This window comes from Chanos chanos, chromosome 4 (genome assembly GCF_902362185.1).
Source record: "Chanos chanos chromosome 4, fChaCha1.1, whole genome shotgun sequence".
Taxonomy (NCBI): domain Eukaryota; kingdom Metazoa; phylum Chordata; class Actinopteri; order Gonorynchiformes; family Chanidae; genus Chanos; species Chanos chanos.
This window is the reverse complement of record NC_044498.1, coordinates 23601894-23625972: the sequence shown is the minus strand read 5'-3', so window position 1 is coordinate 23625972 and position 24079 is coordinate 23601894.

Genomic DNA, 24079 nt, shown 5'->3' with positions numbered 1-24079 from the left:
CTTGAGTACTGTAGTTAAGCGCATTTTTCAAGTATCTGTACTTTACTTGAGTGTTATTTTGTTTGGAAACTTGTGACTTTCATTCCACTACATTTGAAAGACAAATATTGTACTTTTCACCTCACTACATTTCAATGAAGGTTCTCGTTACTCATTACTTTAAAGCATAGCTTTGGAGTCAGCGGAGGAATTTTCTTTTTGAAAATGCGATAGGCCATATTGTGTTCGTCGCAGGGGAAAAACCAATCACAGTAGACTACTCCAATGCTGTCAATCAAGTCATCCAGCTGTTTCACATTTCAGGCAATACTGTAGTAGAAGTAAAATTAACCTATCCTACAACATTATGATGTGTTTATCCTTTTAAGGCTAATCTGAGTTAACCTAGGGCCTATTTAACTGAAGTTATACACTGTCTTATATAGAGGAAGCATTCAATTCAACTGTGTCTCTATAGGCTTTGCAGTGTATTCCACAAGCTTTTTATTCTACAGGTTCTACAAGCAAGTCAGTGCATTCAGTGTTTCAGACTCATTAGGCTATGTAAATGCATTGTGGCAACAATACAACAATGTATTGACATTAAAAAGAAAATGTACTTTTGAATACTGAAGTATTTTTAAAAGCAAGTACTCCAGTACTTTAATTCAAGTAAAAATTTAACTGAACAACTTTTACTTGTATTGGAGTAATATCTGACCAGGAGTTATGGAGTTGTGTCCTTTGTCCACCTCTGAGGATAACGTTTTCTTTGCATTAGCTAACATTAGCAAAACACTTGCATACAAGTTCCATAGCAAGTAAGCACATTCTCTCACACACTCAGCTCACAAGCAGGCATGCTAAAAAAGTAGCTGATAATTTAAGCTTAGGAAACTGCTGACCTGTTCTTGTTTAGCTGTGTAATGTGTCCCAACTTTTGTGATTACACAATACTGCCAGCCAGATGATCCATTTGTGGTCTGATAATCCCATCTATTCAATGTTTTGGGAATATGGTATTTATTACAGTGTCAGCTAGCTAGGTAGTGCAGGTATAACTTAATACAATATAGCTAGCTAGCGCCAAAGACAGGCAGCTAAAATTAGCCTAACATTTGGCAGCAGGCTCAGGCATGTTATCTTGCTTTTGAAGGTGGAAAATGAATAATATGGCAGCTTTAAATAGACTTCCATATGGGCAATCCATTCAATTTACATATCCCAAGTGAGGTTACCAGATAATAGTGATGCACGGATCGGCTCTGACGTCATCCAAATCCGCATGTACGCATAAATTATCCACCAGCCACCCACCCAAACCATTTATTTTCTCCAATTTAGAGACCCGCACCCAATCACACGTCACCCTTATTTCTCAGTGGGATATATGTAAGCATGATGATATGGTAACATATTACACTGAACTACACTGGTTTTAAATAAATTAACATTTATTTAAAGTCCTTCTTTTTTGGTAAAATGAAACTGGCAACATGTAGACTAGTACGTCGTACTGTTGCAAGTGACATACCCAGCAACTGATTCATCACTGTTAAGTTTTTCACTAAATCGCACCCACACTGAACTTTTCAGCCCTTCATTTTTTTGTTTTTAATTCTCCCTTTTCAATTTTCTCTTGGATCTTTTTTGCCTCTGTTGCTGCTTAAGACAAATGGATGCCGCAGCTGGCGAAATGAGAGGCTAGTCTGCTAATTCATGACTGACGAAAAATGAAGCTTAAATTACGTTCACATTTTAGAGAATGTAATTAATATTTTCCTCGTTAATGATGTATTATTTCACCCACCCGTAACCCATCCGCTGTTAATCAGAATGTTAATTTTTATGACTTGGCCCGCCCAATCCATGGATTAACAGCAGTGCCTGTAGATATAACTTCAATCCGTGCATCACTACCAGATAACCAGCGACCAAATGGGTCCCACGTGGGGTCTAAAATGTCTATTTTGATATCATGTTTTGATATAATGCATTTGATTTAATAGAATCAAATGTTAAGACATTTTTATTACTTTTACTTTTCTTCACTGAGATTAACATATTGATTGATTTTGTATTTGATAGATTTGTGTTTTTCTTGCAACCTTTGTAGGTACAATCATGGACAGCTTTGTCATAGACCTTGGCAGGTAAGCATTTTATTGTTGAAACTTTTGACAATGCAATATTACAATACTTATACTCATTAACAACACTTACACTTCTTATAATCAGGGTTTAAAACCAGATTTTTTTTTTCAATCGGTTCATTCTGAACAGAATCAGTATTTTATGTTTCCAGTTTGCATTCCACCTTAAAATTATCGTTCCCGAACCAGTTAGAACCGGATGAAATGCCAGTTAATAGCGATCCATTTAGGGCTGTGTGACATGACAATATGTATCTTTTGGACAGTATAAAAATGTCTAATGATAGATAGTCTATAGTCTTTACATTTCAAAAATGCATTGTATTACTAACTAGGAGAGCTGCAGTCTGATCTGTCCTCGGGCCGAAATCCACTGTGGCTTCCTGGTCATAAGAAACTGTCATTTTAACGCCGCAGTTAACAAGCTTGCTAATAAGCTATGCGGGGCACATAATGTTTAGCTTAACCTGAGCTAGCTAGCTATTTTCAACATTAGTTCCCTTTACATGGTAGCCTAATCATCAAACACTGATAAAGTTGATGTCTGAGACCAACATTGTATAAGGTACATAGCATAATATTTACCTACTCTGGTTGCAAATAGGGAGACCACACCACATTTCACTTTCACGCTATGTCATCGTCTGCCGCCAGTAAAATTACGTCCGTCATCCATGGACATTAATGAAGTTCAGAGGAAGACAGGAAGTAAACTCTGCAAGTTATTGCAAGCAGAGAATATTTTAACTTGTAATAAATAAAAGAATGAAAAAATAACATTAACCAGTTACTATTATTACAAATAAATGTTTTTGTTCCAGAATATTAGAAAATACAAAGTTTCTGGTTTCGTTTTTCTTCCTACTGAAATATCAGTTATTTCTGGTTTTGGTTTTTGTTCCTTGAACTGGTTCAAAGCCTCGATTATAATACTTGTAATTTAACGTGTAATGTGTGTCTGTGCGTAAGGGCTGGGGTGGGATTGGGTTGGCTGTATGACGTGTGCCATTATGAGAACTACAACATACAATAGATGAGGAAGGTTTTTTGCTTTTAGATGAGGGCACCATTCCAAGTCTCATTCCAAAAACTGGTCTACGGTTAAAATTTCTAAAAAACTACAGAGAATTAGTAAGTAACTAATGTCACTGTAGCAAGTAGTTCTATCACTAAACTAGATATGTGGGAAAAATGGCAAATGTTTGTTTTCGCTGCAAAAAACAAATTCCAGGTAGTGTCAAGGGTCTGTTTAGACATTTATGTGCAGTGCAAGGTGTTGATTATTCATCAGAATAATTCCAGTGTTTTGAAAATGGCTGTGCCACAAAAAAAAAAAAAAAAAAAATTACAAATAAAATGGAAACATACAAAGCAAAGTTATTGTAAAAATATAATTTCAGTAAAGGATTAACCATTTTGTTGTTCATGAACTAAAATACCACACACTTCCTGATTACAGTTTAAAAAATGCTAACATTGGTCTAAACTGCTATGATGCATATCATCATAAAATTAATACCTTGGGGGTTATCAGACATCACTTTAGGCTCTGAACCGGGGTGTTATGGGCTTATACCATTTTTGTTTTTCACATTTTACAGATAAGATATGCAATTAATCAAGGCAATTAGTGATAAATTTATTGAAGAGTGCAATCACTAGCAGCAGCCCTGTAGATAACTGGTAACTTACTTTTCTTTCTCATGCAGCTTTGAAATGTCCACTTCTTCCTCTTCCTCATCAGTGTTACCAGTCGCATTACAAAATTATGACAAAATCATTATTCTTGATGATTTTAATTTAGTGATCTCAGGCAGTTCCTGTCTGTATAACTAAGGTTTAAAAACACAACTTCAAATACTCACAATGGTTCCCTTTTTGATCCTGATATTGATGCTCTTGCCCCATTGACACAAACAGGATCCCTACACAGACATGACAGTTGGGGGAGAATACCAATGCTTTTATTATCTTTTTCATAATGATACGCAAATGGTTTTGCTAATGTGAGATGACAGTTACTTCTGGATGCGTTGAATTGTCCTCTTGTCTTTGGCTGACACCATGTGAACAAAGATGCCACAGTCCTGTTTTTCAGTTTGTTCAAACCAGTGAGCGATCTTACTATGCAGTCCTTGGAGAAGTGTTTGGAGCACACTCTTGTGTTGTCTGTGATAGGAGATGAGAGATGTGTTAACGTGAGTGTTGACGTGTAAATTAATCTTACAAACTTTTGGAGGTTATTATCTAGCTTAGACACTAGCTTAGCTAGCTTGTTACGTTACCTGAAAATAAGGTCCAAATAGGGTTGCCACCTTTTATGTGGAGAAAGAAGGGACAGGACGGGACGCAATCTCACACAGCATGCACAGCTTGTTGGTCTGTAGCTCACCACTGAAATTAAACTTCCCCATCTGCTTGTATAACTGGTTTGATTTTACTTGATGTTATTCTCAGCACTTTATAGACCTAGTGTATATATCAAACGACATGTATGAAAATACAGGACAAATCACGTCAATTATTGATTCAATATGGGACGCAGCATTTTATTTTCCAACACAGGATGATCCCGTATTATAAGGGGCAGGTGGCAACCCTAGCTCCAATATCTCTCTTTGTCTTGGCAATCAACCGGCGATGGGTGTCTTGGTTACTCGGAAATTGATGGAAAGAAAAGCCTTAATGACATTCTCATCTTTGATAAGATGTATAGCCTAGTACACAACAATATGCCATACTAGCATCACCAGCTCAACTTGCTTTTCTGCTTCATGTAAGCACCGCTCCAACAGCACTTCTGGAATTCTTCCCACCTCAGCCTCATTTTCGTGCAGGAAATTTTCTAAATGGCTACGGGTGTGATATAAGCGCATTGCACCCCACAGTCGAGGAGGTTAAATGCCTGGAAGAAGAAGGCATTGTATTTGACTCTGCACATTTTAAAGGAGTGATAAAATTTACAATTGTGCAGGTGTTAGGAGACAACTTGGAGTACAATGAGAGCTTTGCAGGGAACTATGTGTGCCTGTGGTGCACAGAACATAAGGAGGTCCTGCGAATGCAAACTGAAGAGCAACTTGAGCTTATCTGCAGTATCTATGCCCACCAGGCAGACTTAGAACTTGCCGATCCATCTGTGACGGGACTGAAAAGGGACAGTGCATTTAACTCCGTGTTCTTTTACCATGTAACAGACAATGTTGCGTCAGCCATCATGCACGACATTTTAGAGGAGGTGGGACCAGCTTGTTTTGAGTGCCCTCACTGAGCAAAAACACCTTAGTCTAGATAAGCTCAATTATAGAGTAACAAGCTTTGATTATGGGTTCTCTAACAGGGTGAACAAGCCATCCCTGATGAGCAAAGTTGACCTGAAAAATGTGGATTGGAGCCATGCGGCAGTCAGCTACACAAATGTTACCAATAATGATAGGTGACTTAATACCGGAGGGGAACAAGGAGTGGGAACTTCTGCTGATCTTACTACTATGTATGGAGTATATTTTCTCTCCATCCATAACAGTTGCAGGGACGTTATTCCTCAGCAAAATTACACAGGAGCATCACAGTCTCTTTCTGGAGCTTTACATTTAAGGCTAAAACACCATTTTATGCTGCGCTACCTGGGAGGCCATTTAAAAGCTGGGACCATTAAGACAGTTTTGGGCAATGAGATTTAAGGCCAAGCACGGTTTCTTTAAACGAGTCAGCCAAATCACATGTAACTTTAAAAACATGGAAAACCATGGCATTATGCAGTGCTACAATTTCATGTCAAACGCTGTCCTATCCTATATTCCAGAGGTTGGTCCAGGGCATAGCACCTTTCCTGTCACCATTGAGGGCATCAAAGACATCCAGGGTGCCCTAATAGATGTTCCTTTTTTCAGTTAAGTCTATCTTCCAGCATGGGTGAACTACAAGGGCACTCCATACAGATCAGGAATGACAGTACTCCTGTCCTGTGACTCACAGGGTGAGCCACAGTTTGGGCTAATTAAAGTGAGCTTGGTGCTACATCAAACTACAGCATCACCAGTGATTAAACTGGTCACTCAAAGGTGGAAGACAGTAGCTTTTCATAAGACCGTATATTTCAAATACGTTTCAAATTTCCATATGATATATTACAGATAATGGTTACATCACTAAAAATAGAACTTTTCCTGATTGGCAGGAAAAATTGGCTATTATCGGAGAATATGCTAAGAGCATTCATACTGACTCCTCTTCGTACTACATACGTTCTGTCATTCTGTTAATTAGGCCTGCACAATATGAGGAAAATCTGCAATGTGCGATGACATTGTTCAATATTGCGATGATGATATGACTTGTGATAAATAAACAAATATTGGAAGTGTGCATATTAGCTATACAGTTCCTATGTCTTTCAGCTTTAATAGGTACACTGCTAACATAGACCCAAAACACTGAATAGCCTATGCCCACTGAATAAAGAAATGAGAGAATTTTTTTTCGAACATGCTTTTATTGAACAAATTGCACATGAATACCCAACCAATTAAACAGAACATTAATTTAAATAATTATAGACATTATAACTGTACTGTTCCCTCTATGTGTTTACTTCCTATGTGCTGACATAGATAAACAGCCAGCCAAACTCCTTTTCAAGAGCCAGGTGAGTGAGCGTGCTTGCTCCTTTAATAACTGTACACAGCAGGTAAGTCAATATGACAACACTGAATTGGAATGAAACTAGAAAAGATTATACAAAACAGAAGTAACGAGCTACTATATGAGCAACAGGTAAGTATGAAGAGCCTAACATTAAAATTGTAGACCACTAGGTATGTAGCCTAACAGGTAAGTATGAAGATTGATATTAACATAACAGACAACTAGGTGAGTAGCATGTAACCAGAGGTGGACAAAGTACACAACTCCATTACTTAAGTCAAAGTATAGATACTCCTGGTCAAATATTACTCCAATAAAAGTAAAAGTTGTTCAGTTAAATTTTTACTTGAGTTAAAGTACTGGAAAGTGCATTTACATTTACATAACCTAATGACTCTGAAACACTGAATGCACTGACTTGCTTGTAGAACCTGTAGAATAAAAAGCTTGTGGAATATTCTACAAAGCCTATAGAGACACAGTTGAATTGAATGCTTCTTCTATATAAGACAGTGTATAACTTCAGTTAAATAGGCCCTAGGTTAACTCAGATTAGCCTTAAAAGGATAAATACGCCATAATGTTATAGGCTACGTTAATTTTACTTCTACTTCAGCATTGCCTGAAATGTGAAACAGCTGGATGACCCTCATCACCGGCTCACCGCTTGATTCCCTCATCTTCTCGTCTTATTGGGACCGGGTCCTATGTGAATCCACTACCTTCGTGTGACCTTACTAGCAGTACTGTGTTTATTTGACAAGATTAAAAGACATATTTCTGAAATGACTTTTTTGTCAGTAACATTAACTTGTCATTTTCACTAGCTAGCTATTAGTATGCATCAGCAGTGGATTCACACAGGACCCAATGTTATGCCCCAAATGTTTTCCAAGCTAACTGGATTCCGTACATGTTCACACACTGTGTTAACAGAAGCAGTTGTGGTCTGCCTCTGTCACCAGATTCGTCACACATTCACAAACATATTAATCGAGATTTTCAAGTCGCATATCATATCTACTGCGGCGAATATAACTGTGTTAGGCATACACAGCGTGCAAACGTGTACGGGAAGCAGTTAGCTACATATGTATCCATATCTGTGAGTAAAACCGGCAAGTTCAGTTCTTAAAAAAATGCAGCACGCACTTGACTGACAGCATTGGAGTAGTTTACTGTGATTGGTTTTTCTCCTGTGACGAACACAATATGGCCTATTGCATCTCAGAAAAAAAAATTGTCCGCTGACTTTAAAGTTATGCTTTAAAGTAATGAGTAACGAGAACCTTCACAGAAATGTAGTGGGGTGAAAAGTACAAAATTTGCCTTTCAAATGTAGTGGAGTAAAAGTCATAATTTTCCAAAAAAAAAATAACACTCAAGTAAAGTACAGATACTCGAAAAATGTAATTAAGCACAGTAAGTATATGATGGTATTGTTATATTATAGGCTAACACATTAAGCTATTATGTTCATACAAACTTAGAAAATGTCCATAAAACTCATCACTATCAATTATTGAACATGTAAAGAGCATGTAACACTTACAGCCATTGCTTTCTGAAGGATACACACAAAGGACGCACATTGACACGTTACCAAATTCCCTGATGTGCTGAGGAGCCTCTGTGAGGGTGAACTAGTGCCAGGTGTACAAAGATGCCTCCGGGCTAGTTTGCTCAGCTTCTGGTAGGTGACCTGGTGGAGTTTCCACCAAGCCAAAGGGTCTGCCTCATTACTGTCAGTGGTGGGGGACAGCAAGCAGCTGTTAAGTTCACCTTCAACAGTTTGTTCCAGCTGCATGAAAGATGTGATGGGAGTGGGGCCTGGATTTGTTTTGAACAAACTGCCCAATGATCACTTTGCCTCCTTGCTGCTGGGTGGATCCATGCTTTGAGCCTCAGTGTTGTCAGAAGGTGTTCCCTCCTAAAAAAGAGAGACAATTAAAAATACACATGTTGCATTCACATTCTTGTATTCCACCAGTGCTCGTGTCATTAAAATTTATAACCTAATTACCTTCTGTGCTGTTTCTTTCATTTCTGACATCACCCTGGTCTTGATGCCTTGGACTTTTTCGCTGCTGATGTAGCTGACCTTGAACCTACGGTCCATGAAGGATGCAGTGTCCAGAAGTTCTTGTGTTGCTGGGTCATACTTTGTATTCATGTAATGGTCTTAATGGTCTTGGATAAATCAGTGTCATCTTCCTTTTATGTAAGAACTGATGTCTTCAAGAGATGAAGGACTGGTTTCACATATGAAACACTCACATAGCTTTCCCTGGAAAGAGCATCAGTAAATTCTTGTAAAGGGTGTAATACCACGTTTACAGACTCAAGTACATCCAGGTCCTGCCAGGAGGGAACCAGATGCTGTCTTTTTCAGTCCGCCATGAGGACATCAGTTATGTTGTGCTTCTGTCAGTACCATCTTCTGCTTACAGCTGTGGGAGAAACATCCCACCAATGTTTTGCAAAGCCCAGCAGCACCGGCAATGCGGTCATCATCTTTAACAGCATTTTCTAGAAAGAAGACATGAAAACACTTGATATGAGTGTGACATGAAAAACATAACACTTGACATGAAAAAATAAAATAAATAAAACCTACAAATAATCATTGTAGCCTAACTGCAAAATATAACAATTTTGTAATAATTACAAAATGGTAATTCAGAGACTGCATAATTAAGTACAATTATTAAAAGTAATAATTCAGGGACTACATACTATTTAGCTACAGTAATTACAAAGAAATGATTCAGGGCCATGAGACAGACTATCATTATGTGACATTTGGTAGTAGTGGTTTAACTTGTAGGCATGGGCTCAAAACACTGCAATAGATTACAATAATGCCACGTTAAAGAAAATCTATTCATTTACACTTACCTGATGCAGCCTGTGGCCAAAAAACTGACTGAAGATCAGGACTGGACCGAAGATCTGTGGTACAGACGTAGTGTTCAACTTGACCCAGTTCTGATTTCACTGTCTTCCTGCACGTGTTGTACATTTTTGGAATGGCGTTTTGGGAAAAGTAATTCTGTGATGGAATCTGGTATCTTTAGTCCAATTTGTTTATCACACTCACAAAACCATCTTTGCTCACTAGGCTAGTTTTGAATTGTTTGTATAGTTCCTTATGGTTGTATTGCAGGTGGTGATGGAGGTTGGTTGTGTTTTCTCTGGAAGTTGCCATAACTGTTCGGCAAGTTTTACGCAGTGCCTAATGCAAAATAGTTCCAAATAGCAGAGGTGCTATTCTTTTTCACTACAAGGTCTTTGTCGATCACATTTTCCATGCCTTTCTCTCCTTCCTCAGCTATTGTTCTAGCTAACCTTGCAGTCGCAACCAAATTGACACCAATTAATCTGAGGATAGCTGATGGCCAGCTGGGGCTTCATCTGATAGGCCAAATGGTGTGAATGCATGGCTCATGTATCCAGGCCTCCATCTGATAGATTAAATGTTTGCATGCTGAATGTGAATGCATGGCATATGTAAATAAAATAATTTTTATTGTTCATTGCATTTCAGGTAGTCTTTTGCAATATGTTTACTGTGCATGTTCATATTGCGATGACGATGAAATGATTAATCGGTCAGCATTACTATTAATGTTATACTTTTAAGTGTAATACAATCTCTATGTAATAATATTTATTGTTACATTTCTGAGTAATATCAATAATTCTGATTTCTCTCTCTGTTAGATTGCTCAGGACTTCCAAATCCTACATGGAGAGGCTGTACCTAGGCTGTTTAAGCAGTGGCTTCTTACATATGCTGATAAAGTCCTCCACCTGGCTAAGCAGGAGGGGAAACTTCTCTGCCAGACAGACACAATGACACGAGATGTAATTGTTTTTATGCTTTCAGGTTTTCCAGAGAAAGAAAACACTAGCTTAAAAGTAGACCGAGACAATATTCAGAAAAAGAAATACTTACTCAACACACTATTAATAGTCTCCCCCAGGGCTTTTACTAGACACTAAAACAGATGTTTTGAGCAATCAGATCTTTATCAGATAAGTCTGCCATTTTCCTCTTGGTTTCTTCTTCTTACAGTTGCCAAAGGAGAAATGGCACTGAGGCTACTTTCAAGCCTCTTGCCACCCCCAGTGTATAAAGAAGGGGGAAAAACTGTGTGCCCAACTCTCCCAGAGGCAAGGAAGGCCTTCATTGACCTCCAGCCTATAAGTAACATTTAAAAAGTAACATCTCTTTAAGAAATAATTGTTTTAATTTTGAATCCATCCTTATTCTTTATTTTGGTTGTCCTTATGTTGCAGGTTTGAACCAATATGGTGGAATACCTCAAACAGGCAGAGGTCAGCAGGCCATACCCATATGTCCTCGCCCTGGGAGAGGAACAGTTCTGCACGCTGGCCTTCATTATCCTAGTGGGCCAAGCACTGGGGGAGAACTCCCGACTAGGGGCAGTGGACGTATGTTTTAAAGCATTTTATTTTTTCAACATACAATTCTCAAAAACTTGTACCTTAGTCTGGGAGCTCCTCCAGGAGGCTATGTATGGGCTGGGAAAAAAAACACCATCACCCATGAAATCACCTATGAAATTCTTCCTTGCAATGTTCTGCATGTAGTTCAAATGTCTTCATCTTCACCCCAATGTCCTGCATCACGTGGTGTCCCGAGAAGTCTTAAAATATTTAGTTAGATGTGCTCAATTCTGGTCAACGTTGACATTCCTCATATTCACAGGCAATGTTTCTGCAAAATTATGAATATAATAAACATGTGAAACATTTGGCTGCACTTATTATTTTAAATAAACAAAGTTAAAAAAGTAGTATTTTAGGTAAAATGTTCTCATTTTAATGAGCAAACTTTACTGGGCTCAAGATTAATTTTTTACAGTGTGGCAATGCAATCCTCGATTCGGTTTGAATTATTTTGATTAAAAATTTGAATGAAAATTTAATCAGTTGCATTTCATATTGCCACTGTTTTTTGCCTCTTTATTCAAATGGCAATACATTTTGCAATTGGCAATTCAATGTGCAATTTGGTCATTGTAATTTGAAAATGCATTTTGCAGTTGGCAATGGTATATGCAAGGTAGCAATGCAATCCTCAATTCAGTTTGAATTATTCTGATTAAACTGAATTAAAAGGAAAATGAAAGTTCAATTAATTGCATTTCATATTGCTGTGGTTTTTGACCTCTTTATTCCAGTGGAAATGCATTTTGCATATGAACAATTCATTTTGCAGTACAATGTGGTGATTTATAAACTGAAATAAAATCAAAAATTGAAAAATCCTAAGCTATTCAGCATTAGTAGCCCATCAGCAGGGCTTACATTTTTGTTATGATATAAAGTCAACTTAAAGAAACTGAGTCAATAAAACAATTTTACTACAAGACTTACTGTAAGGTGTTTGGTTAAGCAACCCAGCTTGCTGGTTTACTTTAGCCTAACGAGTGTTCTGTCCAGTATTTAACCAGCACCAGGGTATCACGGGGTTATTTTTACCCCCAGTGTTTCTTAGAGTCTGGGGAGGTTGGACAGTGTGGTGACTCCCCTGGACTGTATTGTGTATGTGTTGGATGCTTTAATTGACAAAAGGCTAATGAGTAAAGAATCGCGTCTATGTTTGACCTGGCATTCATTTAAGCAGGTAACAAAGAATGTGTAGGCTAGTGATTGACCGTGAGTCAAAGTCGTGCCCGCTCACTTTTCCCGAGGCTACGCCACTGTTTAGGACACTTTTGTTTGACATATTTCTGCTCCAAAATAGGCCTATTCTCAAATGGGTTTGGAAACAGTAGTAGTCGCATGCGTGTACTCGGTTTCAATACTGACGCCTTTCAGTACGCTCTTCGGAACGTTCCTCTTGATGCGTCTATTATGGTAACTTATTGTTACGATTATGTCACAATTCACTGGCAACGCCAAAAAGACAATCGAATTCAATTGTGCTCACATTCTGCGAAGTCCTTTTGCTGGATAGAGCAACTCGTTGGTTTACTGTAGAAGACGCTTTTCAAAAACACTTATATCAAGCGAAGTTTTTGTGAATTTATCGACATGACTATATCTGTGCTAGTCGATCAACTGAAAGGATTCAGCCTGCGACCAGTCCTTTGTGCGACGGGGATAGCTGCCGTGACCGTGGGGTCATATTATCTTTACAAGAGATGGCAAGATCAACGGTCAGCGGAAACCGTCAAGAAAGATGCACCGGCTTGTTACACACAAGGTAAATTCTTACTTTGTTTTCTTCCCTCTGCTTTAAAGTTTTCATCGTGAAAAAGAAAAATAACAACAACAAAAAACTAGACATACTTTGAACACTGTTTCATTCTCATATGTCTGGAAAATATGGATGTTCACTGATTATTAAATGCAGTGAGAATAAGAGTCTATTCCATTTCTCCAGAGAAATGTAAAGGGAAAAAAAAAATCATTCGACTTTTTTCAAGTTGCATTCGGACTTTGTAAGATTAGCACTACTTAGCCGTTTTCTCAACTGTTTCTTCGAGTGTGCCCTGGGAATGTGTCTCTTATTTGATTTATATAAAGAGAACAAACGGCGGAAAAGAGCATTGTGTATTTAACAATGGATTTTTGATCGACAACTTTTTTTTGTTTGTTTTATCATTTATTAAAAATAAAAAAAAAATCAGGTGTTCGTTTTGCTGTCTCTTTGGACTGCACTTTACAACAACTAGACAGCCCACTGGTAGAGCAGGCTTTGGATGGAGTCAGACATCTGACTGAGAATATCAAAACAGAGGTAGAAATGTTTATTTCACCAATGAATAGGTATCACTAGACACATCATAATACAGCAACCTTTGGATAGACTGACTGTGACTGTGCTCTGATTTGCCTTTATTACCACTATTTTCTCCTCTATAGGAGCTGAACATCCAGAACAGGCAGCTGTTGCCTTTTGTGTACAGTCCTCTGTACTGTGGACCCCTAATGGCATATAGGGTGAGTGTCAAAGCGATGTGTGGTACTCCAAAAATATATACTGAGAGAAGTATACAGTACTTGTCTAGGTTGATCCTCTGTTTTCTTGATGCTTATGATGTTTTTAATTTAGTGGAAATCATGAGACGAGTTACAGTTCGCCCCATCCGATGTTTTTTGAATTCTTTTCTTTCGTTCCTGTTTGCTTTTCATTGTGTGTGGATATTAATGTGAAATAGAAGCGCCATCCACAGCGTGGACAGTTTTTACCTTTTGCCTGGAGTCCGTTTGGCAAGTTTCTGATAACTCTTATGGTAAGACTTTTGTTTGTTCCCCTCCCATTATGTGAGTACTAGTGTTGTGAGAGACATTTTATCAGTACTCTTTCCTTTGTCTGATAAATGCCATTTACAGTAAAGTCCATTAGAAAAACAAATGAAAATGAAAAATTAGCTTTGATTAAAACATGACTTTAACATGTCTAAACTGGTTTGTATTCTATAATCATGTTTGACAAACAGACCAGAGCCACCTGTGACTTCTTTGCCCAGAGAAACCGTAGCTCTCCAGTGCTGCGATGTGTAACGGATCCTGGACTGGGGTTAGAATCTCAGGACTGGCCCATTTATTGCCCACGGTCAGTAGTCGTTGGGAATGTGCTCCATGAGGTGAGTTTTACAAGAAGGTGACTATTCCTCTCGTCACCATTCCAGCAGTTATATTTTCTGGGGAGGTTCAGTTAAGTTGTGTTTAAACGCTCTCCTTTGGTTTGCGTCCATCAAACTCTGCGTCCACTTAATACTCTGCTAATGGAGCGATGCACGTCAAAGTAAATATCTAAATTTGTTGTGCAGGAGCACAAGTAAAACAGGTTTTGAAAGCAAACAGTTCATCAGGTGTTGATGAACTTTTATCCCTGGTAGTTGGGAGTGTTATGGGGTGGAAGACGTGGGGTTCTTCATAGCATTTATGATATGTTGATGAGTGTTTTGTGTTTATTAACGGTGCTTTGAATATTTTTCAGTAACTCAAGGTACAACTGTAAGCCAAGGACTGCAGCTCTCCCCCACCAACTTGCTATCCTGCAGTGTGTGCAAGTGGAACATGTTTACCTGTTCACTAATAGGTTGAACAAACTTGTCAGTTTTAATTGTGAGTTTGAATGCTTCCTGACCCCTTTTTTGGATCATCCCCGCTTTGTAGATCAATGAAGCCTTCCAGTCTACAGAGGAGAGTGGGCCATCAACAGAGGATGGAGCGCCTCATTTTGAAGACACTCCAGAGGTGAGTATAAGTTGAATGTTTTATACTCTTAGGTGGCTTCTCAGTCATATATCAGAAGCTTGAAGAGAACCAAAGCGGTGAAGGACAGTGGTCAATGTCTCAATCGTTAAGAGAGTATTTTTTGTGCTCCGCCTCTACAGCCATACCCCTCTGATGTGGAGAGATCGGTTCGTGAATACTGCTTCACGATGTCTCGCACTATTCGGTCGGGAGAATCAATGGTAAGCCTCTGAAACCTTTTCTTCACAGATTTGAAGTGTTCTGTTGGTCCAAACAGTCCACATGACAAGTGTCAGATTTTTCCTTGAATTTATTCCTCAGTCTGCTGAGGTGAAATACCACCATCTGGACCTGGTCAGAGGACTCATGAGCCAGCGCTGGTGGATTGTGACCAGGGAATATTTCATCCTGAGTCCAGAGGTGGGGATTACAGAGACACACAAATCTATTTGACTCTGTCGTTTAAGCCAGTGGTTTGAAAAATACCTTTTTGGTTCATCTCCTCACTGACTCCATGCAACTGTTATTTTGTAGGATCCTCCAGAATGCTTTGCAACAGAGCAGGATGTGACTTGCATCAAGGTAAGTTCTCATATTGTCTGAACTTTATTTTTTATGAGTGTCTTCACATGCTAAGATACTTTTTGAGGAAAAACACAATGTAGGACTGAGACCTGAACTTCATTCTGTTTTCTAGCGCTTTGCAGGGCGGATACTGAGGGTGACCTCTTACCGCAGGAAGGCCTTGGTGGTCACCAAAGAATATTACGGCTTTGACGTAAGAGCCTGTCTGAGTTAACATTACACAAATAATTGCGTCAGCTGCCAGTAACTTGATTTGATGGCAAAAATTGTTAGCATCCAAACTGGTGTTTTGATCTCCTGTGTTTTCTGTGTGTGACAGAGGGAGGAGGTGACTAGGAGTTACGAGATCGTTTCATTTGGTGCGGACGGAGTGGTTGAAACTGAGAACCACGAGGAGACAAGTTGGACCCACCAGCCAAACGATTTCGGCCCTCACTCGCGTCCGTTCCCAGGGTTTACCGGTTCTGATGTAATTTTACAGCATTCTTTGTGTTTCTACTGAAAATATGTAAAGAGCGTTTCCCAAGCAGTTAGTGCAGAGTCCATCCAAATGTAAAACATCCTGTTTCTTACTTTGACTGTCTCCCGGTGTTGGCTGGATGTCACTGACTTCCCCTATAGCTTTGTGTATGGGTCTGAGAACAGCATTCTCCCCCGAGTCAGCTCCACTATTTGGCAGTTTCTGTCATAAGAAACTGAATAGTGTGAAAAGATGGAGTAACTGGCTTTAAATGTATTGCAGAAAGTGATTTGTGGCCTCACTTACCTAATCTGAGGTTTGTGCCAAGTTGGGGGCACGCGTCTGAGATTGTGGGTAATTGGACCGCCCAACATCACGTGAAGAAGTGTTTTCTGCAATTTTCATGACACTGTCTCATTTGTGTTTCAGAGGACATGTGGAGATTTGCCACTTTTTATCCGAGAGGTGCCTTCTCTATAGTGAGCTCTCCCTCATTCTACATTAAATGTTTCAAAAAATAGCATTTTTAGACAACGTCTTTGTTGACAATGTAAATAGCATAACATGAATTGTTTCAGTAGACTGGAAAACAGAACAGGTCTAATCTTTATTTTCTTTGGTCGTTTTTTTCTTTGAAGTCAGCACATGCTTAGGAGGAACGTTCAGGATTTCCCTCTCAGGCTTAGTCGACTTCGTGAGGTTTTCACCGTAAGTGTTGGTTCATATTTCTGCATGAGGCAAATGAAGAAGGATTTGATCGATGTACAAAGCCATGAGATTTCATTTGTGATCTAATCCCGGTATGTGTATTTTTTCATCAGATTCTAATGAGGGATCCTCACAAGCAAAATTTTGTCATCGTGGCCATGAGGGTAGCGTTAAGTCGAGTGGTGCAACTGAACGGAATGGTGAGTCATGGATTTCAAGGTGCTCTTTTATGGTGTAAGTCCATGTTTCAAAGCTAAATTTGCAAGTCCATCAATGGTCTACCTCATATTTGCACCACTGTACTCTTCCACAGGACTGGCGAACATTCCAGCACCTTTACAACCAGCTTGTGCGGTTTGCTCAGAATCCAGCCAATCACAGAGCAGTTCAGGCTGAGCTGGCAGAGATCGGGGTACCTAAACTAGCATTCTCTAAACTTTCAAAGATTACTATCTGTCGTGCGCTTTTTTGATCAGCATTTCATTACATGAACGACTGGTCACTCTGTTTTTCTTTTGTTTCTCAGATCTGTTACTACAATTTCATTGATGTGATATTTGAGTTGGTTTCGTACGGCATCATTGGAATGGTCAGGACTCCGCTGAGAACTGTAAGTAATGTCATGAGGCGGTGAAAGGGATCTCAACAACTGAATTAGAAGAATTTAATACTTTTCTATTTTTTTTTTCCTCCTTCAGTGAATGCATCTGTGTTCTTCTTCTCTTTCTCAGAGGGAAGGTGGATTTTTAAGTCTTCTGACCCATACGATGTTCTGTTTTATGCCTCCTAATGGCAGTGCAAATCGCTACGTGGAGATGGTGCAGGTAAGACGCCTCTGAGTAGTCTACAACGGATCAAACCTGACACTGTTGACCAGAGTTATTCACACACACACACATATTCACTTGGTTTTTGTTGTGATGACTCTCTCTGTCCTGTCAGTTCTGTCACATTTCTGCTTTCTGTTCAGGCTTTTAAAATGTGTTGTTTTGTGTCTGTGTTTCCAGGGACAGTTGAACACACTGCTAGACAGCATTTTTATGCAGGATCTAAGTAGCTATGGGAACCCTCAGACCCTGGCATCTGGAGTGTGGAGCCTTTTAGAACACCACGCTCATCAGCTCATGTCCAGACTGGATGGGGTTTGACTTGCTCATAGGCCTCATCCTGAAACCCTCTTTGCCAGCTCAGCACTTCTGTCCTCCCCAACTTCTTCCTCCTCTCCACTTTGTATCCCACCCATACTTTTCACCTTTTATTTCTTAATGAAGAATAAAGAACATTTATTTTAAAAAAAAAGAAAAAAAAAAAAGTCTAAAACGCGTCTGACTAAATTGGCACAAGTAGCGCCACAAAAGAGCAGCAGGCATCTAGCCAACAGCATTCACTATACAAGTCCAGGACTGTAGCTGGATATGGGCAGTTACCACAGACACAGTATTATTTACTGGGTTTTTCAACCAAAGAACCTTACTTTCCATACAAGACTTCATCCTCAAAAATTTCAAGCTCACACATGGCAGCTTGTTTTCCTAAGACAAAAAATGAGTCTTTTACATAATGTAAAAGATTCATTATACCCTGTGTTTCATATGTTTCACCTGTGGCATGGCTGTGTCTTATATTACTCTTATGAACCCTTGTCAAGCTGACTTAAAGCAGTGAGATCATCATTTTGATATGGACCCTTTTAATGTTGTGAAACATTTTGGGGAGTGGTGTTAAAAAAGCTCAAGAGGAATTCTTTGGCTGCTTATTTTCTGCTGATGTGCTGTGGACACAAATGGTGAAAAACCATAAATCACATTCAACTCATGACATGCAAACTCCACATACTCTGAGAATTGATACTGTCAAATTAAGACTGCTGAAAGGATTATTAGTTTGCTTGGCAACTAGCGAGTCAGATGGAGGTTTTAGAGCAACGGAGGCAGATCAAGTGAGCGAGGACACTTCTGGGGATGGGGGTGGGGTACAAAGGTATTAGGCAAATAATTGTTAGTCATGATGTTATTGGCTGAAGATTTGGCTTATCTAAGTAGCCATGCAAGCAATTCAAATAGAATTGGCTAGGTAACCTTAGATTTGGAAACTGCGTCTTAGTCTCTGAGGCACTGGCACATTCGGTTAGCGCTTTCAGATGTGAACTGAAAGGTCGGTGGTTTGAGCCCTCCCGAGCCCAAGAATTTCATTGCTGATAATGATGTCCACATTGTTATCTAGTAAATGACAATAAAACTTGAAACCTTGAAATCTGCTACATGCTGGGTTTATATTCTGCCTGTTTGGGAAATAACTTTTGATTAAAAAAAAAAAATCTGCAAAACGAGGAAATGGAAGTTTAAGCAGGCGGAAGCAACAAACAGATTCGGAGCCGGATTCAACACAGGAAGTGATTACTTGCGAAATCCTGAAAAGGACATTTTCAGTCCTGTAAAGACAAGGTTTGAACACATTCACGATTACTTTATTGATAGGCCTATCTATAAAGAGACAAGACTATTATTCAGTGTATTCAAAACAATGTGGACACAACGCTCTTTTCACTTATGAAGTGTCAAATTCAAACAGGAAATAGCTTCATTGACTGTTTCTGCCTAGAACATTAATAATTTATTTCAGTGGTTCTCAAACTTTTTACACTGCGTACCACCTCAGAAAATATTTGGCTCTCCAAGTACCTCCATTTCGACCGATGTTAAAATACAGTAGCATAGGCCTACCCTACTCAGCTACGCACAGTTCACGCAGGAGGCAAATATATTCCTAGTAAGAATAGTATTTATTGTTGACTGTTGTCAGCCACAGCTACGCTATACAAAGGGGTAGCACTAGAAGTGGCACTTAAACTCTTCCACACAACTCTCATACAACGCAAGGGGCAGCCCCTCACACACACACAGAGCAAGTGAGAAGATTAAGAATAACAACTGTATTTCATTCAAACATGCACACTGCGTGTTTGGTTGTAAGATGTTGTCTGAGATGCGATTGTTTCATGGATTCATTGCTAAGAACATCACCACATACCACACACTGCGGCCTGGGCTCTTCCTCCATCCCGCTTCAGCTGAATTCAAATTTGATGCGACTCGAGTCTTATTTCCTTACTGTTTCGCGCCTTTTGCCGCTAACAGGTGCTGTTGAGACTTCACTGATAGTCCGGATATGGAGGACCGCATTCATTGATCAGCGCTCATATTCATAGCAAAGGGGTTAGTCCTCGGCGATTTCTATGGCAGTTGCAATACTTCATACTTCGAAAGCTTTTAACGCCCCGCAATTTGCTTTATTTGTGATCTTAGGCTCCCTAAAAGAACTTCAAAGTAGATGGAAAATCCTGTGATTAAATTAGTGGATTATGTGACATGCCACCCTCAAAACAACATCACCCCACAGATGTCTTTTTATTTTCCCTGTCTTGAAGAGTAACTCCGGTGAGTCCAACTTATTATTCAGGTTAGCCATTACGAACTAGCCACAATAAGGCGTGAGGAGATAAACCACGCGTTAAATGGAGGGTTGTTTTGAGGGACATGTTGTGAAAACTAGACTGTCACATATATGATTTGTACATCCTATACATATATATATTAAAACCAACAAACAAACAAAAAAAACCAACGAGCTATGGTCGCATCACGAATTACTGTGAATGGGAGTTGAAGGTTTTGCGATTTCACGCATAGTGAGTTGAGGGTTAGCGCGCTAGCTTAGTAGACGCGAGGCTTAGCTTCGCAGCGCTGGTCATTTAACCTTTACTGACGACAGAAACGCTTAGTTCTGTCAGAATTAAAGTGGAAGGTTGACGGCGATTATTTTTTGTTCAGCTCTTTATTGCCTACCCAGACACACTTGTTTACTTAACTGCTAGTTACATTTCCTACAACGTGCCTATTACAGTCACACTACAAAACATTTTGCATGAATATGTTGGAAATAGTTTAAGAAAGGCGTATTTTTCTCGCGAGTAGAGTAAATATGAAAGCACACTATCCTTCACAATGGAGACTTATAATAGCTAATCAAAGTTGAGCTTGCTAGGAGACGGAAAAACATGCGGAAGTCGATTCTCTCCTGTTTAAAAAAATTGGACTTTTCTGTGCTTATTAAAGGAAATGCGACAAAGGTAGTGTGTTGTGAGTGATTTTCCATGTCCAATGTCCATGGTTGTTTTTGGCACTTAGCTGAGCCACAGATTTTCTCGAGGATACAGTTTCGAATGTGTTAATCAGTTCTCAAGTGTGTGATGGCCCGCCTTTCAATATTTAAAAAAAAAAAACAACAACCCTGAAGTATGTCGCCGTCAAGATTTCCAAAGTCACAGAGCACAGTGAGCGTAATGTTATTGCCGATACCCAATTTTTGAAAAATCAGACCCGACACACCTGAGTCAAGGTGAATGGGACTGAAAATGCCAGGGACGCATACAGCCAAAGATACAGCTGATAGAGTGCATAACTGGCGGAGATATATAACTACATGTAAACAGCACACTGTCTCATGGTGACAGTCAGTTTTTCTTAGCAATGAAAAGCCGCTTTGATTGAACATTCACAGGAGACAAATGCATTCCATGATGCTACAAGGACCGGTACTAAGGTCACGTTCTGTTTCACTTACACTTTCTAAGATTTTGCTCATCGACATATATCCAATGTTAATGAAAACAAACTTATTTACACCATTTGAAATTTAAGATTCCCAGAGGAAAACAAATTTTGATTTTCAAAGAAAATCAAGTATATCAACCCGTACACCCGGGAGCTCTAAATTCTTATAGATGCTAATTGTCCACTACCTTGTATGGTACGAGGCCTAACGCAAAGCTGTGTTGTGCTTGAGAAAACTTTTGTCTGACATATTTCTGCTCCAAAATAGGCCTATTCTCAAATGGGTTTGGAAACAGTGCTAGTTGCATGCCTGTACTCGATTTCAACAGTGGCGCCTTTTAGATCGTTCTTCGGAACGTTCCTCTTGATGCGTCTATTATGGTAACTTATTGTTACGATTATGTCACAATTCACTGGCAACGCCAAAAAGACAATCGAATTCAATTGTGCTCACATTCTGCGAAGTCCTTTTGCTGGATAGAGCAACTCGTTGGTTTACTGTAGAAGACGCTTTTCAAAAACACTTATATCAAGCGAAGTTTTTGTGAATTTATCGACATGACTATATCTGTGCTAGTCGATCAACTGAAAGGATTCAGCCTGCGACCAGTCCTTTGTGCGACGGGGATAGCTGCCGTGACCGTGGGGTCATATTATCTTTACAAGAGATGGCAAGATCAACGGTCAGCGGAAACCGTCAAGAAAGATGCACCGGCTTGTTACACACAAGGTAAATTCTTACTTTGTTTTCTTCCCTCTGCTTTAAAGTTTTCATCGTGAAAAAGAAAAATAACAACAACAACAACAAAAACTAGACATACTTTGAACACTGTTTCATTCTCATATGTCTGGAAAATATGGATGTTCAATGATTATTAAATGCAGTGAGAATAAGAGTCTATTCCATTTCTCCAGAGAAATGTAAAAGGAAAATCATTCGACTTTTTTCAAGTTGCATTCGGACTTTGTAAGATTAGCACTACTTAGCCGTTTTCTCAACTGTTTCTTCGAGTGTGCCCTGGGAATGTGTCTCTTATTTGATTTATATAAAGAGAACAAACGGCGGAAAAGAGCATTGTGTATTTAACAATGGATTTTTGATCGACAACTTTTTTTTGTTTGTTTTATCATTTATTAAAAAAAAAAAAAAAAAAAAATCAGGTGTTCGTTTTGCTGTCTCTTTGGACTGCACTTTACAACAACTAGACAGCCCACTGGTAGAGCAGGCTTTGGATGGAGTCAGACATCTGACTGAGAATATCAAAACAGAGGTAGAAATGTTTATTTCACCAATGAATAGGTATCACTAGACACATCATAATACAGCAACCTTTGGATAGACTGACTGTGCTCTGATTTGCCTTTATTACCACTATTTTCTCCTCTAAAGGAGCTGAACATCCAGAACAGGCAGCTGTTGCCTTTTGTGTACAGTCCTCTGTACTGTGGACCCCTAATGGCATATAGGGTGAGTGTCAAAGCGATGTGTGGTACTCCATAAATATATACTGAGAGAATTATACAGTACTTGTCTAGGTTGATCCTCTGTTTTCTTGATGCTTATAATGTTTTTAATTTAGTGGAAATCATGAGACGAGTTACAGTTCGCCCCATCTGATGTTTTTTGAATTCTTTTCTTTCGTTCCTGTTTGCTTTTCATTGTGTGTGGATATTAATGTGAAATAGAAGCGCCATCCACAGCGTGGACAGTTTTTACCTTTTGCCTGGAGTCCGTTTGGCAAGTTTCTGATAACTCTTATGGTAAGACTTTTGTTTGTTCCCCTCTCATTATGTGAGTACTAGTGTTGTGAGAGACATTTTATCAGTACTCTTTCCTTTGTCTGATAAATGCCATTTACAGTAAAGTCCATTAGAAAAACAAATGAAAATGAAAAATTAGCTTTGATTAAAACGTGACTTTAACATGTCTAAACTGGTTTGTATTCTATAATCATGTTTGACAAACAGACCAGAGGCACCTGTGACTTCTTTGCCCAGAGAAACCGTAGCTCTCCAGTGCTGCGATGTGTGAGGGACTACAGAGACACACAAACCTATTTGACTCTGTCCTTTAAGCCAGTGGTTTGAAAAATACCTTTTTGGTTCATCTCCTCACTGACTCCATGCAACTGTTATTTTGTAGGATCCTCCAGAATGCTTTGCAACAGAGCAGGATGTGACTTGCATCAAGGTAAGTTCTCATATTGTCTGAACTTTATTTTTTATGAGTGTCTTCACATGCTAAGATACTTTTTGAGGAAAAACACAATGTAGGACTGAGACCTGAACTTCATTCTGTTTTCTAGCGCTTTGCAGGGCGGATACTGAGGGTGACCTCTTACCGCAGGAAGGCCTTGGTGGTCACCAAAGAATATTACGGCTTTGACGTAAGAGCCTGTCTGAGTTAACATTACACAAATAATTGCGTCAGCTGCCAGTAACTTGATTTGATGGCAAAAATTGTTAGCATCCAAACTGGTGTTTTGATCTCCTGTGTTTTCTGTGTGTGACAGAGGGAGGAGGTGACTAGGAGTTACGAGATCGTTTCATTTGGTGCGGACGGAGTGGTTGAAACTGAGAACCACGAGGAGACAAGTTGGACCCACCAGCCAAACGATTTCGGCCCTCACTCGCGTCCGTTCCCAGGGTTTACCGGTTCTGATGTAATTTTACAGCATTCTTTGTGTTTCTAC